Source organism: Myxine glutinosa, chromosome 1 (assembly GCF_964187855.1).
Source record: "Myxine glutinosa chromosome 1, kmMyxGlut1.1, whole genome shotgun sequence".
In the NCBI taxonomy this organism is placed as follows: Eukaryota; Metazoa; Chordata; class Myxini; order Myxiniformes; family Myxinidae; genus Myxine; species Myxine glutinosa.
Genome location: NC_136261.1, coordinates 142,450,987 through 142,465,818, shown reverse-complemented (window position 1 = coordinate 142,465,818; position 14,832 = coordinate 142,450,987). Strand labels below are relative to the sequence as shown.

The 14,832-nt window shown below is 49.5% G+C and overlaps 2 protein-coding genes across 5 annotated transcripts in view; one reads left to right on the top strand and one right to left on the bottom strand.

The window, feature by feature from the left end:
- The window catches only part of LOC144892222 (uncharacterized), a 53,520-nt gene extending 50,766 nt beyond the window's left edge, over window positions 1-2,754 (bottom strand). The window contains exon 1 of the mRNA XM_078777740.1: window positions 2,613-2,754. The gene's annotated coding sequence lies outside the window, so the exon portion shown is untranslated. The remainder of the gene's footprint in view (window positions 1-2,612) is intronic.
- Window positions 2,755-4,368: 1,614 nt separating this feature from the next.
- Window positions 4,369-14,832, top strand: part of SSBP1 (single stranded DNA binding protein 1) — a 69,721-nt gene continuing 59,257 nt past the window's right edge. The window contains exons 1-2 of one of the 4 annotated variants that reach the window (XM_078777726.1): window positions 4,377-4,492; window positions 11,757-11,852. The gene's annotated coding sequence lies outside the window, so the exon portion shown is untranslated. Of the gene's footprint in view, window positions 4,556-11,756; window positions 11,853-14,832 lie in introns of all 4 variants that reach the window. The other 3 variants (XM_068119090.2, XM_068119099.2, XM_068119094.2) reach the window with 3 other exon arrangements.

The window sequence follows — 14,832 nt, the reverse complement described above, 5'->3', positions numbered from 1 at the left end:
GATTGTGAACCCCGCAAAGTGCTGGTTCGGCGTCGCCGAAATCGATTTTCTGGGGCACCGCGTCACCAGGCACGGAGCCGTCCCCCTGCCGGCCAAGGTGGAGGCGGTGAAGGGGTTTCCACACCCCCGCACGATCAGGGGGCTGCAGGAGTTCCTGGGCATGGTGAACTTTTACCATCGGTTCCTGCCCCGTATCGCCCAGCTCCTGCGCCCCCTGCACGAAGCTCTCCGAGGTAAGCCGGGCAAAGGTGACGTTACCTGGACCGAGCAGATGGCCGCGGCGTTCACGGGCACGAAGCTCGCCTTGGCTAACGCCACCATGCTCGCGCACCCGGCGCCCGATGCACCGATCACTCTCACCACTGACGCCTCTGACTACGCGGTGGGCACGGTGCACGAGCAATGGGTGCGTGGGGCTTGGCAACCGCTGGCGTTCTTTAGCCGGCAGCTTCGCCCGCCCGAACGCCGTTACAGTACCTTCGACCGCGAGTTGCTCGGGCTTCACTTGGTGGTCAGGCACTTCCGCCATCTGCTCGAGGGCCGTGCGTTCACGGCCTTCGTCGACCACAAGCTGCTGGTCTTCGCGATGGGCAAGGTCACCGAGCCGTGGTCGGCCCGGCAGCAGCGTCACCTCTCGGCCGTGTCCGAGTACACGACGGACATCCGGCACGTCGCGGGGAAGGACAACCCGGTGGCGGGTTGCCTTTCCCGGGCCGTCGCCCACGCAGTCCACCTCGGCATTAACTATGCCCGGATGGCAGCAGACCAGGCCGCTGACCCCGACGTCCAGGCCTTGCGGACCGCCGTCACGGGCCTCCGCGTCACCGAGGTGCCGTTCGACGGCGCGGGCGTGGCCCTCTTGTGCGACGTCTCCCTCGGGCGGCCTCGCCCCATCGTGCCCGCGGGCTGGCAGCGCCAGGTGTTTGACGCCATCCACGGCCTGTCCCACCCGGGCACGAGGGCCTCCCAGAGGTTGATCGCCGACAAATTCGTCTGGCATGGCCTCCGGAAGGCCGTCCGCGGCTGGGCCAGGACGTGCCTCGCGTGCCAGCGCGCCAAGGTGCACCGGCACACCCAGGCCCCATTGGCCCCGTTTACGGTGCCGGAACGCCGGTTTGACCACGTCCACGTGGACCTGGTGGGACCTCTGGCCCCCTCGCGGGGTTTCACCCACGTCCTCACCATGGTGGACCGCACCACCCGGTGGCCGGAGGCCGTGCCCTTGGCGTCGACGACGGCGGCGGACGTCGCGCAGGCGTTCATCGCCACCTGGGTCGCCCGGTTCGGTGCCCCCTCAGACATCTCGTCCGACCGCGGCCCCCAGTTCACCTCGGAGCTCTGGGGGGCGGTCACGCGGGGGCTCGGGGTCCGGCTGCACCGAACTACGGTCTACCACCCCCAAGCTAACGGCCTGTGCGAGCGATTTCACCGCTCATTGAAGGCCGCGCTCCGGGCCACCCTCCGCGACGGCGGCTGGGTCGACAGGCTCCCCTGGGTCCTGCTGGGCCTCCGGACGGCGCCCAAGAAGGACCTGCGCGCATCCGCGGCTGAGTTGGTCTTCGGGCAACCGCTGTGGGTGCCGGGCGAGTTCCTCCCCGACTCCACGGCACCATGGTCCGCGGCACAGCAGCGCTCCGCTCTGCAGGAGACCGCCCAGAGGTTCGCCCCGGTGCCAACGGCACGCCACGGGCACCCACCGACGCACGTCGCCCCGGAGCTTCGCACGGCAGAGTACGTCTTCGTCTGCCACGATGCCCACTGGACACCACTGCGGCCCCCGTACGACGGGCCTTTCCGCGTGCTGGAGACCGGGGTGAAGCACTTCACCCTGGACATCGGCGGTACTCCTGACCGCGTTTCTGTGGACCGCCTCAAGCCGGCCCAACTCGACGTGGACTATCCACTGCCAGTGGCCCGACCCCCGCGTCGGGGCCGCTCCCCTGCGGGCGGACCCCCGGCACCGCCCAGCCCCGCCGCCCCCCGGTCCTGCACCCATCCCAGGGGCAGCCGGAGGCATCCCAGATGGCATCCCTGCATCCCAGACGCCAGGGGGCGCTTCGGCCGGGTCATCCGTTTGCCCCGCAAACTGACCCTTCAGATGCGCGGGGATTCTGGGGGGCGCGTGTGGCGGACACGAAAGCACTGACGTGGTGACATCACCCCGCACACCAAGTGGGGGTGGGCCACGCCCGGGAGAGAGGCGTGGCCTCACGATATACACGGGGCGCGCAGCCCTGAGCAGCTCAGTGCTGCAGTTTGAGTACTTTGAATAAAGACTCTTTTGTATGAACCGCGTTGTCCGCTTGCTCCTTTCGTAAGCATTAGCGTGCGCAGCATCACGCTTCACACACATCCGATCACGAAAACTCCAAAAGGATCCACACGTCTAATCACCGAAAAGATCCACACATCCAATCACTAAAACTCTAAAAGGATCCACACGTCTAATCGCCGAAAATATCCACACATCCGATCACGAAAACTCCAAAAAGCAAAAGGATCCACACGTCTAATCACCGAAAAGATCCACACATCCAATCACTAAAACTCTAAAAGGATCCACGTGTCGATAATCACTGAAAGGAACGAAAAATATCCAAACGTCTAATCACCGAAAGGAGCTGAAATGGACACGTTGAATGTTCTACGCCATTATTATTATTATGGTTGTTGTTGTGGTTTGCGACGGCCTCTTCCCGACTCCCGTGCACCGGAGGAATTGCGCATGCGCGGTCTTGCTTGGTAGATGGGCCTTGGACTGAGTGGTTACCTGAATAAAATTCCGTGTGAGAACCTGATCTCTTCTTATTATTAGAGTGGATCCCACCGCTGACCCCACGCCAATAATCGTTATTAAATTCTGATAAAACTACTGAAACATGTTCCTTAATATCAGAGGAGTTTAACGAGCGCTCATACACCGCCTAGAGTGCGGAAAACGGTCACATAACTCTTGCGTCATCAATGAAACCTCCTTCATTAATTCATTTTATTTCTCTTAGTTTTCCTTGATTCTGAATTGAAAACCATGATCAGTGTGTTGCAAATTGACCAAATCAGTTACCCTAACTCCCAATTTTTATATTGATATCAGCGGTGTGTTCATTTACCAAGTTTATTGAAGAGCCTCATCTCAGCTCGCCAAGCGGTTTAAGCACTCAAACAAGCATTCCGTTGAAAACTGTTGATAAGGAACGGCTGGCTTGGCGAGCGCTAGCAAGCTGCTTGGTAACTGAACTCACACAGAATACACTTCATAGTACAGTGCTGTAATATGGTCCAAAACACCAACACTAACCGCCGTTATCATAGACTGGTTCGGTGCACTCTCATTACCGATGGGATCGGGTCTGTACAAGTTCAATAAACATTTACATTGAAAATATCGGGGTCCACCTATTTTGGGGGGAAACCTCCTCCCCCCCCCCCAAATACTACAAATACACCGATTTTTTTTAATGCCGTGAACAAACTTTGGTACATCACGATGTTGAAGGTTGTGGTAAAGTTTCATCTTAATTGTGTGTGTAGTTTCTGAGAAAGTTTCTGTTTCTGTGTGTATGGTGTGTGTGTGTGTGTTTCTGTGTGTATGGTGTGTGTGTGTGTTTCTGTGTGTATGGTGTTTGTGTGTGTGTGTGTGTTTCTGTGTGTATGGTGTGTGTGTGTTTCTGTGTGTATGGTGTGTGTGTGTGTGTGTGTTTCTGTGTGTATGGTGTGTGTGTGTGTGTGTGTTTCTGTGTGTGTGTGTGTGTGTTTCTGTGTGTGTGTGGGTGTGTGTGTGTGTGTATGTGTGTTTCTGTGTGTATGGTGTGTGTGTGTGTGTGTTTCTGTGTGTGTGTGTGTGTGTGTGTGTGTGTGTGTGTGTGTGTGTGTGTGTGTCTATTTTATGCAAGAAAAATGTTTCCCCATCAACTCCACCAATGTGGTCAAAAGGATCGTTCATGTAAACCCATTTTATATTGAAGTATCGTATAAAACATTTTTGAAAGTTATAAAAGATAAAGAAAAGTGCATACCGGTATTTAACATTTAACAAAGCCCTGAAATTTCTCGTACTTTGGTGTTTTCCCTGATTGAATGACCACAACGTTGCGAGTTCAGGGTGTCAATGCTAAATGAGTATAAAAAGAGAGCAAAATGCGTTTCCGGTGAATTCCAGTGACGTAGTTAAATGACGCATCGCACACACCGCACATTACTGCAAAGGAACCATCACGTTAAAGGTGTCCCTATCTGTGATTGAATACACCGTCTAAACCTTTGCAGAACCTTCTAAACCGGGATGAATATCCCAGACTTTCGAACCCATGTCGTCGTCCCCAGCCGGAAAGTTACATGAAACAACAACAACAACAACAACTATTTTACTGCTTCCGTTCCTGCTCCTTTGGAATTTGGATTCGTGTTCCGCGCAGATTCGGCATTGCCTTTTGAATAGGGGATAAGAATATAAGATTAATACAGAACGGGCCATTGAAGTCAGTAGTGTGAGGTAATGCTCCGATTTGTCGGTCATTCTCTTGTTTTGCTGTCGCCGAATTCATTCCCTGTTACGGTAAATTAAGTTCGTCGTGTTGTCTATTGTTATGAACGTTGTTTTTACCAAGCAAAGCAGGTTGTGGATGCTTGAAACAGTTAGTTATGGAAGCTTAAACGAATGCGTGGAGAAACAACAACCTTTCGTCCTTAAACTATGAGCGAATGAAGTTTGTATAATTGTTTCAAGCAGCACATGTGACACTAAATGTGAACAACTTCGATCCAACTCGTGAACAAATTACTCTTGGATATACACGTGGGCCGTGTGGGCGTGTACAGTGAGCCTGCAAATGGCACGTCAGTGAAGGGGGCGGAGCTATAACAAAAAGTCCTGGCTTTCATTGATAAAACCACCATTCCAACTTTTCTAATGCTTTTTAAACTGAAAACAAAACATTTGTTACTTCCCGATAGAACAAGTGCAGAAAGAACCTTCTCTTCCCAACTTTTACACAACCATCTCCCATTTTGACGACTTTGGTTATAAAATTTGAATTTCAACATCACCTTTCTTTCAACTATTCATCAATACGGGACTTTCGAAATGTATGAGTGCTAATGGTAATGCGGCTTTTCGCGCATGCGCTGTGAATGTTTTCAGTGACCTGCAAACCAGGACACTTTTATAACCTGTGTTGCTAGGGCGAAATCTGTAAGTCATATTGTCTTTTCAACATAATTTTCTGCATTTAAACGAGAGTGGCAATTTCAAAATGCTTAACCTGCATTTACATATTTGTGTTTAAAAAATAAAGAGGACTCAAGACACATAGGACTCCCCATAACTCCCCATAAATCTGACTTCATAGGTCACGTGGTCTGGCCGTCACATTGGATTGAAAATAAAAACGTCAAAAATATCCAAAACTTCTTCACAGGTCTATGCAAAACTTTATGATTGATTAACCATGGGGAACATAGTTTGAAAACTTTCATACCTACCGGTACGCCAATGCAGTCGCCGAAGGCATTATGTTTTTAGGTTGGCCGTCTGGCTGTCCGTCCGTCCATCCGTGTGTTCGTGATAGGTTTTTGTTACTGCGATAACTTGAGAACTGCAGAAGGGATCCAAGTCAAACTTGTTACAGGTATCCACCGTTCAGGCCTTGCACCAACCCACATTGTCAGGAGTTTTTGCAGTAAGGCAGCTGTAATATGGGTGAGCTAAGAAGTTCTCCAACTCTTTCGTTTTGTAGAGGCACACCCATTACTCTTTTTTCCAATTATTTTTGGCTTCTTTTATAGGTGTTGTGAGCCATTTTAGGTTACAATCCCTACTGCACACACACACGTTAGATGTTAACATGCCCCGATCAACGTTCCTGCCAAGTGATTCCACGCAAATGCGCTGAGCATTTTCGGGTGAATTATGTCATTAAAAAAGTCATGTATTTGTATATACTAGGCATTGTTTCGCTGATTTATTAATCAAAAGACAACATGTTGTGCTTCACAAACATATTGCATTTTTAGCTACGATTCTCTTTGAAAATGTAAAATGAAGTGAAACATTTGAAAAAAAGATTGTTTTTTGAATACATAGTACCAGTAGTTGTTACTGCTGTCATTGTTTGTGTGCTCCTTACGTGTACTTTCATATATTTTTCTATTGCTTTGAGAAGTATTACTATATATACTTTTGTGTGCTCCTCCCGTGTCCTTCTGAAGAGTTCCTGTTGTGTGGAATGATAAATGGTACTGTTGGAACCACTACATTAAGCTCTCATTCCCACTTCTTCTTGAATCCCAGAAATACGTGCCAAATTTAAAACAGGCGTTGAAGATTAAAAAGACCCAAATTTTCGTTCCAAGTAAAACATTTAGTCGCTTTCTAACGGTACCATTTTTTAAAATCAACAGCAGCAGGAACCGTGACATTAAAAGTCGATGTTGTGCTGATTCTTGTTCTTCGTGACACATGTGACACACACACGCAGCACCCTTCTTTTTAGTAACTAGGGCATGCCCGTACTATATCTATATCTAAAATTATATCCCCCCCTCTATTTACATGAAATGGTTTGGTCCATGAAATGTTTTGGTCCATTCGCAACGCCAAAGCGAACGGCGAACGCTTTACATGAAATGGTTTGGTGCATGAAATGTTTTGGTCCATTCGCAACGCCAAAGCGAACGGCGAACGGCTTGCGAGTACAGTGACAATCCCCCCGGGGTTTTTATTAGTTTTAAAACATAGTTTAACGCCAACATAGCGCCAACATAGTTTGCAAACGTGAAATAAATGAATACGCTCTCAAATGTGCCATCCGAGGCAGAGTGTGTCCGCCACGTTCGGCACACGCGATAGCTCGCTGCTCTCTGATTGGTTGAATCGTTTTTTGGACATAGCTCGGTAAGTAATTGTCCGATTAATATGAAACCTTGAAAAGGCACATCCTCGGGTCCCCAGCAATATACCTGGCAAGTTTAAAGTATATCGGACCCGTGGTTGTCGAGAAACAGCGGTCACAGACAAACAAACGTACAAACAAACACACAGAGATTACTGGAATTATAGATAGATAGATTTTGGGCACGCTGGATGATTTGCTACTTTCTTTTTGTGTATATCTTTTTTTCGCACTGGTTAGATGTACTTTGTTCACAATAGACAAATAAATCGTGAGGAGAAGCAAGCCTGTAAGTGCCAGAACATCACTTCAAAATGAGTAGTTTGTTTTAATGTACTATTCGACCTGGGTTGAAAGCCCGGGTTCAAGATGATCCTTGTTATTCTGTACTCCACTTTACAGTTGACCCAAATTAAGTACAGTACACATACTCTTATGACAATCTAATTACGACAAGAAAAATCAGGCCGGTGGAAGCAATATAAAATGAAATGCACAATTGTGATGCTAGTTTCAAAAGCCACTCCATAAAACAGCATTTGATGAAATCATGTGGATGTCTGATGTAAGCTTACTCCCTTCACAGGAATATAGGGGGCAGTCTTGGACAATATGCCAGACTGATTGACTTGCCCCACATTCGTAGAACGGAGTATCTTTCACCCTCCATTTCTGAAGGAAGTAGAATGCATCTTCCATGTGTTGTTCTTATAAGGTTCAATGTAGTTGAAAGTCTTCTTGGTACCTGGGAGCCAGGTATCTGCTGTGGGGTCATCAACAAGTCCGTTGTTGGAGACCTCACAAGCCAGCCACGCATGACACCACGGAGTGCTTATGTCATTTACAGAGAGCGCAGGAGCTTTTCACCATTTATCAAGAAACGCTTGCCTCAAATTTAGATGGTCCGGTTGTGGTGAATCTTTAATTCCAAAAATTGGGAGCTCTGGGTTACCCAGGATCTTAAAGTACTCTCTCAAAACGGCTGCATCCCTCCTCGTGTTCAGTGGAGGTATGTTCCACAGTAATGGCAGCCACCTGGTAGGTGTTGATTTAATAGTCCCACTGATTAATCTCATTACTGTGTAAACTGCACATCCACAAGCTTAGTGTGTGGGATGTTTCACCAGACAGGACAGCAATACTCCGTTGGCGGAATATCATTTGTGAAAGGTTGAAAAGTATAGGCGCTTGGACAGATCCTTGTGTGAAGCCATTCTTCAGTGTTTTCTTGCGGCTTGTATTGTCACCAAGATGTACAGACTTCCTGTCGCTCAGACACAAATTAAGTGAAAAGCTCATTTTTTTTCGATTTTTGCAATGAGGGTTTTCAATGGATTTGGGTGGTTCTTACCCAGCAAGCCTTGTGGCAAAACCATAAAGGATGTGTGCCATTGTTTTGCTTCTGAAAATCCTAATAATTATTTGTAGATATTTGTTATAAGGCAACGAGAGAATATTAATATGAGGTACAGCGAGTTTCCAATCGGTTAGGGTGATACAGGTAAACGAGGCAAAGGCGAGCTGGTTTGATAAGGCCCACACAAGAGTTTGATCACCATCATCCGTCATTGTTTTTACCATAATACGTAAGATCGGCATTTCATAACCTGAGCACACTAAACTTTAATTACTAATCCGTACTGGTGTGTCAGCTAACCTGACAACTTGCGTGAGAATTTGTATGTCACTAATGTGATTCATGTTACACTAATTACTACTAATCTATATATGTATATATAAAAGAAAGTTTTTGTTTGTTTGTTTGTTTGTCTGCATGCACTAATCTCCTGAACGGTGAAAGACAGAAGGAAACCTCCAATACAAAAAATGTCGGGACGGGCCCCGGAAAGGTTATAGGCGAGGTGGCGAGGCCGGTCGAGGCCGCCTCAGGCGGGTTGGGCCCATTTGGCAATTAAAAGCTGAGCTGAATTATAGCAGTCAATCTTCTATGGCCGCGAGTAAAAGCTGAATTATAGTCGTACATTCATTCAAAAAGAACTAAAAATGTCGGGACGGGCCCTGGGAAGGTTATAGGCTAGGTGGCGAGGCCGGTCGAGGACGCCTCGGCCGGGCTGGGCCCATTTCGCAATTAAAAGCTGAGCTGAATTATAGTAGTCAATCTTCTACGGCCACGAGTAAAATCTGAATTATAGTAGTAAATTCATTCAAAAAGAACCCGGGCAACGCCGGGTGCTTTCTGCTAGTTAGTAATAATAAAAAGAATATCTGCATTTTTAAAATCCGTTTTTCATAGAACTAAACCACTGAAAGTAGGTGTAATGAACAGGTTTAATGTAGTACAGTTCCTTTTGATGTGAAATAGCCATACTTGCACATGACACGCTAATCAAACACTTGAGCGATCTAGGCCATGCTCCAAATGGGCTGGAACAACATGGAAGACTTGAGGTATAACATAATTAGGGTGAAAAGGTATTGTTACGGATTCGGGGGTCGGCGCTCCCCTTACCAAGGGGGGGTTAATCCCCTTGTCCTTTTAAGCTGGCCGTCCCGAGTCCTGGAAGCTACAATGCTCCTCCCGGTTCGGTTTTGGGTAGGGTAATTGGTCAATTTGGGTCCCAAATACCTAATTACCAACACCGACCGCGAGCAGGGAAATAACTCCCGCTCAAACCACGGATAAGATGGACAGTGCCGAGCGGTTAGCGATCCGCGATCCGAGCCATTAACAAGTGACTAGACCCGATTATAGCGGTTTCCGAAATCGTGCCACAGGTACACAATGGAAAGAAAGGACGGAGGCGATCGGATTAGGGAAAAACCAAGAAATAACAAGGTGAATTTATTACAAGCCAAAAGAAGAGGAAAGGAAAGAAATATACAAGAAGAAGAAGAAGAAGAAGGACACAGCGCAGGCTTAACTATACAGTCTTAACTTAACACCCCAGGACAAACATACACACTCACACGGGATTGTAGTGGGTAGGGTGGAAGGTCCAGGTAGATGATCCAGGCTCCAATCGACCCCCGTCCAGTCTCCGGTTCCGCAGGCGAAACCCGGCAGGCAGCTCTGCGTATCGTTGGCACGCGACCGGACCTTACATATGGCGGGGGGGGGGGGAAGTCCTTCGCAAATGTGCGCTCTTGGATCAGTCCTTTCAATAAGCGCCTATACCCACAAGTTCGTTATCAGCCTTCTCTCCCAACGAGTCTGTTGTGCGCAGTTCTTTCGAAAGGCGTCCGTTTGCAAAGCGTGTATATCCTCCAGTCCTTCAATAACGATGGTCCCCCCTGCGCAGTCCGTGAAAGGGCTTTTCGCTCGCGCTTATATATTGCGCTTTTAGATCACTAGGCGCGCTTCGAAACCACACCCGCTATCGAGCTCACCTCAGCCCTGGTTGGCTGGTAAGGGCTTACCGGCTCCGCCTTTGATGACTCGTTGACAAGCCACACCTTGTTCTTGGGGTTCCGCCCCCTTCTTCCTCGAGCCGACCGCATGGTTAATGGCAGCGCTTGGGCGGAAGCTCAGCGAGGCAGCGAACGCTGCTAACAAAGGGCGCGTAATAGAATTGGGAGAGAGATCGCAAAATGAACAAAATGAATTGGGGACCTACTCTTATTTCATTGATGCAATGCAGATTCAACTATTGGAAACACGGCCTTATCTGAAACACATAATAATGAAATAACTAAAGTTCCTATGGTGGCCTACGTGTTGCATATGGACTAACTAAGGGTGCAACCTTTAACTTTATTAAATGATGGGATATTTACAAGTGAGGGTTCTAAAACCGCAACAGTGCACCCTCCCTTTTTCCAGGCCCTGCCCGGGCCGACACACAAGGGAACTATCTTTTAACTTAATGTGGCACTTAGGTGTGGTTACCCTCTACTTTTAACCTCACCCTGAGTGCGACAGTTTTAACACTAGATATGTCCCGCCTGCTGCGTTGCATCCTATCTAACTGAATCACACCCACAATTAACCGAATTGCGGAATGGTCCTGAAACTAAACATTTAGCCGGTGTGGAGCATTATTTACAAAAACACTACTAATTATTTACAACTACACCCAGGACCTGTCTTTTGTGGGAAAAAGCAGAGACATTTTGATAAGAGGAAAGTCATTGCACTGCACTGCACCGATACACCATACCATATGTACCAATATGCACCAATAAAGAAAATGCACCAAAAGCACCATAATGCACAACACGCACATTTCAAAAATAATAAATGGTGATGTCTTCTTCTTTTCTGCTGGGCCGATGTTTCTGGTTGTCTTGATCTTCATCTTGATGTTATTTATTAAAAGGGCACACACCGCGTCCGCTTTTTATTATTGATTCGGCCAGCAGGGCCAACTCCGGTGGTCCACTGCTGGGCATGGGTGCCACTTTAAAACAGTGGTCCGCAACCAGATACCGCTGGTAACAATGGTCAGTCCCAGCAGAGACGCCAGGCCACAGAATGTGTGGTCCACAAATGGTGCTAGGCCACAGAACGTGTGGTCCATATGTGGTGCTAGGCCACAGAACGTGTGGTCCATATGTGGTGCATCAGTGCAGGCAGGAGGCAGCAAGGGTGCGGGCGCACAACTGGCAGCACCTGCACACATCCCTTGGGCACAAAAGAACAAGGCCCATGAGTGGGGAAGGAAGGACAAGCAGATCAGCCGGCAGCGGCGCAAGGGTACACATCAATACAAAGTAATGCAGACATGAAGGGCGCGGGAGAGCGAGCTGAGAAAGCTCGTCCCTAGCATACGTCACCCCCCATGTCACCTACTCTACCCTTGCCCCTACCCCGTATTTACACAATTTACAAATTACAAATCCGTCGCTATGTCTTGTCCCCCATATCTCCCTCTAATTTCAAATTCATCCCCAATCCCTCCCAAGAAGAAAGGGATGGAATCACAACACAATGTCTCCCTCACGTCCTGATGCGTCTTACATTCCAAATGTCTGCAAAATCTGGTGTGGAGTTTTATCACCCAGGTGAGTGGATGCGGATGGTGCGAAGAGACTTTCATCCTAACTATACTTCTAAATGACATTAACACTTTAACTCTACCCGGGGTCTTACCCTGCCAAACCATTGGCCATCTTTACACTATGTGGTTCTAAAAACCCAATTCCCATTGACCAAACTGTGGTGCTGACCAATTTGGGGTCTCACTCCCCCGATTTTTCAATTCTGTGCCCTCGCACAATTTCAGGGCTGGGTCGTGTGGCTCACCAGCAGGTCCGCTCACCTGCACACCTCCGCCACTGCAGTTGCCACCCGAGCTTACCTAGCTCCTCACTATCCTAACCTGGGGAAGGCCCTCCCTGGCACTTACCCCACAAATGCCCCCTCTGGCATCGGGCTACCCGGGTCCTCTCCTTGGGATCCACGGGCCCCATTGAACTCTACCTGGCTCCCAGAGCCTACCTGCGGCCTCACCTGGCCGACAGACTACCAGTGGCGGAGTGCCCATTTAATCATTCTCAATAACAGGCCACATGCCCAGCCAATCTCGTTCCACTAATGCACCCAACACAACACTCTGTGCAACTACTCGCACCACAGATGCCAATTTCCAACCACAATTTACCTACTCCCTCTACCTACTCTTAAACTACCCTCCCCGGGTATTCTTGAAGGGGTCCATCCTTCCCCCATCCACTCCTTCGCACCATACACTCCACACCATTCATTCCACACACCTGTACCTCACTTGCACATCATGCAAGTCAAACACTCAACACACACACACACATCTCTCACGAGCATTGCCTCATTTCAACAAGCTCACCGGGAATCTCATTCCAATTCCTCATTTCCTCACCAGCACTACCAGGAATCTCATTCATCTTTTCATTTAAACGATACCACAAACATGCTGCATCATCTGGCTATCTATTTCCCCTCTAAAACTCGTGCTCCCCATCATCCCTTTATACTATGCACATCCCACGTCGTTATAATCCATCTAATCTGACTACGGCCCCACTACCTGTACAAAAGTCACTACTTAACTCTCAAGTCACCGATGGTCATTTTTCTAGATCCTATCATTTATCCGAACCCTCCCGGGCTAGTTTGTACTGCCACCCCATAATCTATTGCTCCTTTGCCCAAAGATGGATGTGAGGGATGGTAGGTCTACCATCCCTCTACATCAGATACCATTTGCCATCATCACTATCACTATCCGTTCACTACTCTGAGCCTCGTCGGGTGCGGTAATGCATTTTCACAGCTCGGCTTCGAAAAGCCGGCTATCCGTGCGGATGGTCAGTCTCGTGTAGGTTGGGTCCGTCCGGCATTTACGATTCTGGGGAGGAGGTTTTGTCGGGCCGAGATTCCATGGTCCATCCCGGCGCAGACCCTTTCGGTCTCCGGCCCGATGACCCAACCTCGCCCGGTCGGAACACCGCCCCTGCCAGGGGGCGCAGGTCCGACCTGGCCTTTCTCCCCCGGAATCGCGCCGCTCGCCACTACGACGCGGCACCGACCACACAGGGCAGAGCCCGACCCGAATCATGCACGGCGCTCCGTGCAGGAGCGACGCGGCAACGATCCCGGCCGGCCCCCGCAGCACACAAAGAGCACCACGCCCCGAGAACTCGCGTCGGCTAAACGTCGGCCTGAACGCTGTCCCGGTTAGCGTCGATGCTCGTATTGCATTCTCACACCATGCGTCCCTTTTTTTACTCGCACATCCAGGCGTCTCCATACACTCCGCACATTTCGTCACTGCACTCTCTCGTGCATACTCTCGTTCCACACTCCGGTGCACACCACTCATGCGCACACCCTGGCGCACTCTCCCTCGGCACGTACTCCGTACCACTCATGGGGGTGCACTCTTGCATCCACCCATTCAGCCCACACCTACTCACGGGTGTGCAATCCCCTATCGCACACCCAATCATGCGCTCTGGTGTGCCCTCCCGCACACGCTCCACAACCAACTCACACTCCGTGTCACTCACGCTCACTATCACACTCCGATGTGCATTCACTCTCGCACTCGGTAATGCACTTGCGCTCCGGCGCCATTCGCACATGCGCGCCATTGCCATTCACACAGCGCACCACGGACCTACGAGCGCCTGGGTGACGTCTGGATCCCAAGCGCGCGAAAAATCCTTTCGCGCTAAACCTTTCCGCGCCAAATCTCTTCGCGCCATATACTAACCCACTCACCTTGGCGCTTCCTCCTCTTCGCTCCACCACCTGCAAACTTTCATTTTGGTGATTAAGCACGGCATCACGATGTGAATACAGACTTTGCATGCATTCCATCTCAATCTCCGATAATGCCTCTATGCCTGCCGTCTCTCCAAACCCAATTTCCACTATTTGTTTGATTTTATATTCTTTTTCCTCGATGACCGCTGGCGCTAATAAAATAAAATTCTCTACTTCGGCGGTCGCCGGCTTCCCCATACCCCGGGTCGCGATCTCTACCCCGGTCCACTTAACTGCGCCTTGCTCGGCCTCGCTTTCCCCGCGCTTCTCAAGTCGCGCTACCCCGTCGCATACCCACGTGCCTTTCCCGCTTGACCTGCGGTCTATGTCCTCTCCCATCTTTTTTATTAACTCCCCTCGGGTATCCATTTTTTTCTCTTGGATGTCCATTTTTCCAAGTAATTCATTTATTTCATTATTTTGGGCGTCCATTATTTCTCTTTTGGATTGGTTCCCCATCTCTCTCATTTCTGCCATGAATTGCGCCATGAAGGCTTGCATGTCGCCCACCCCCATTTGCGCAGCGGGCGCGGCCCTCGTCGCCATGTGCGAGGCGCCGCCATTTTGTGCGCCTGCAACCCCCACTACCGCACCTTCATTGCTTTCCTCCTCCATCTCTCCCACTTCTTCCCTGGGGTCCTGGGTTGACTCTAACCCTTCCTCTACCCCCCTCATCTTCCCCCACCGGCATCCGATCGCCTTGGGTATCCATGGAACGATTTAAAATTTAGATGGTAA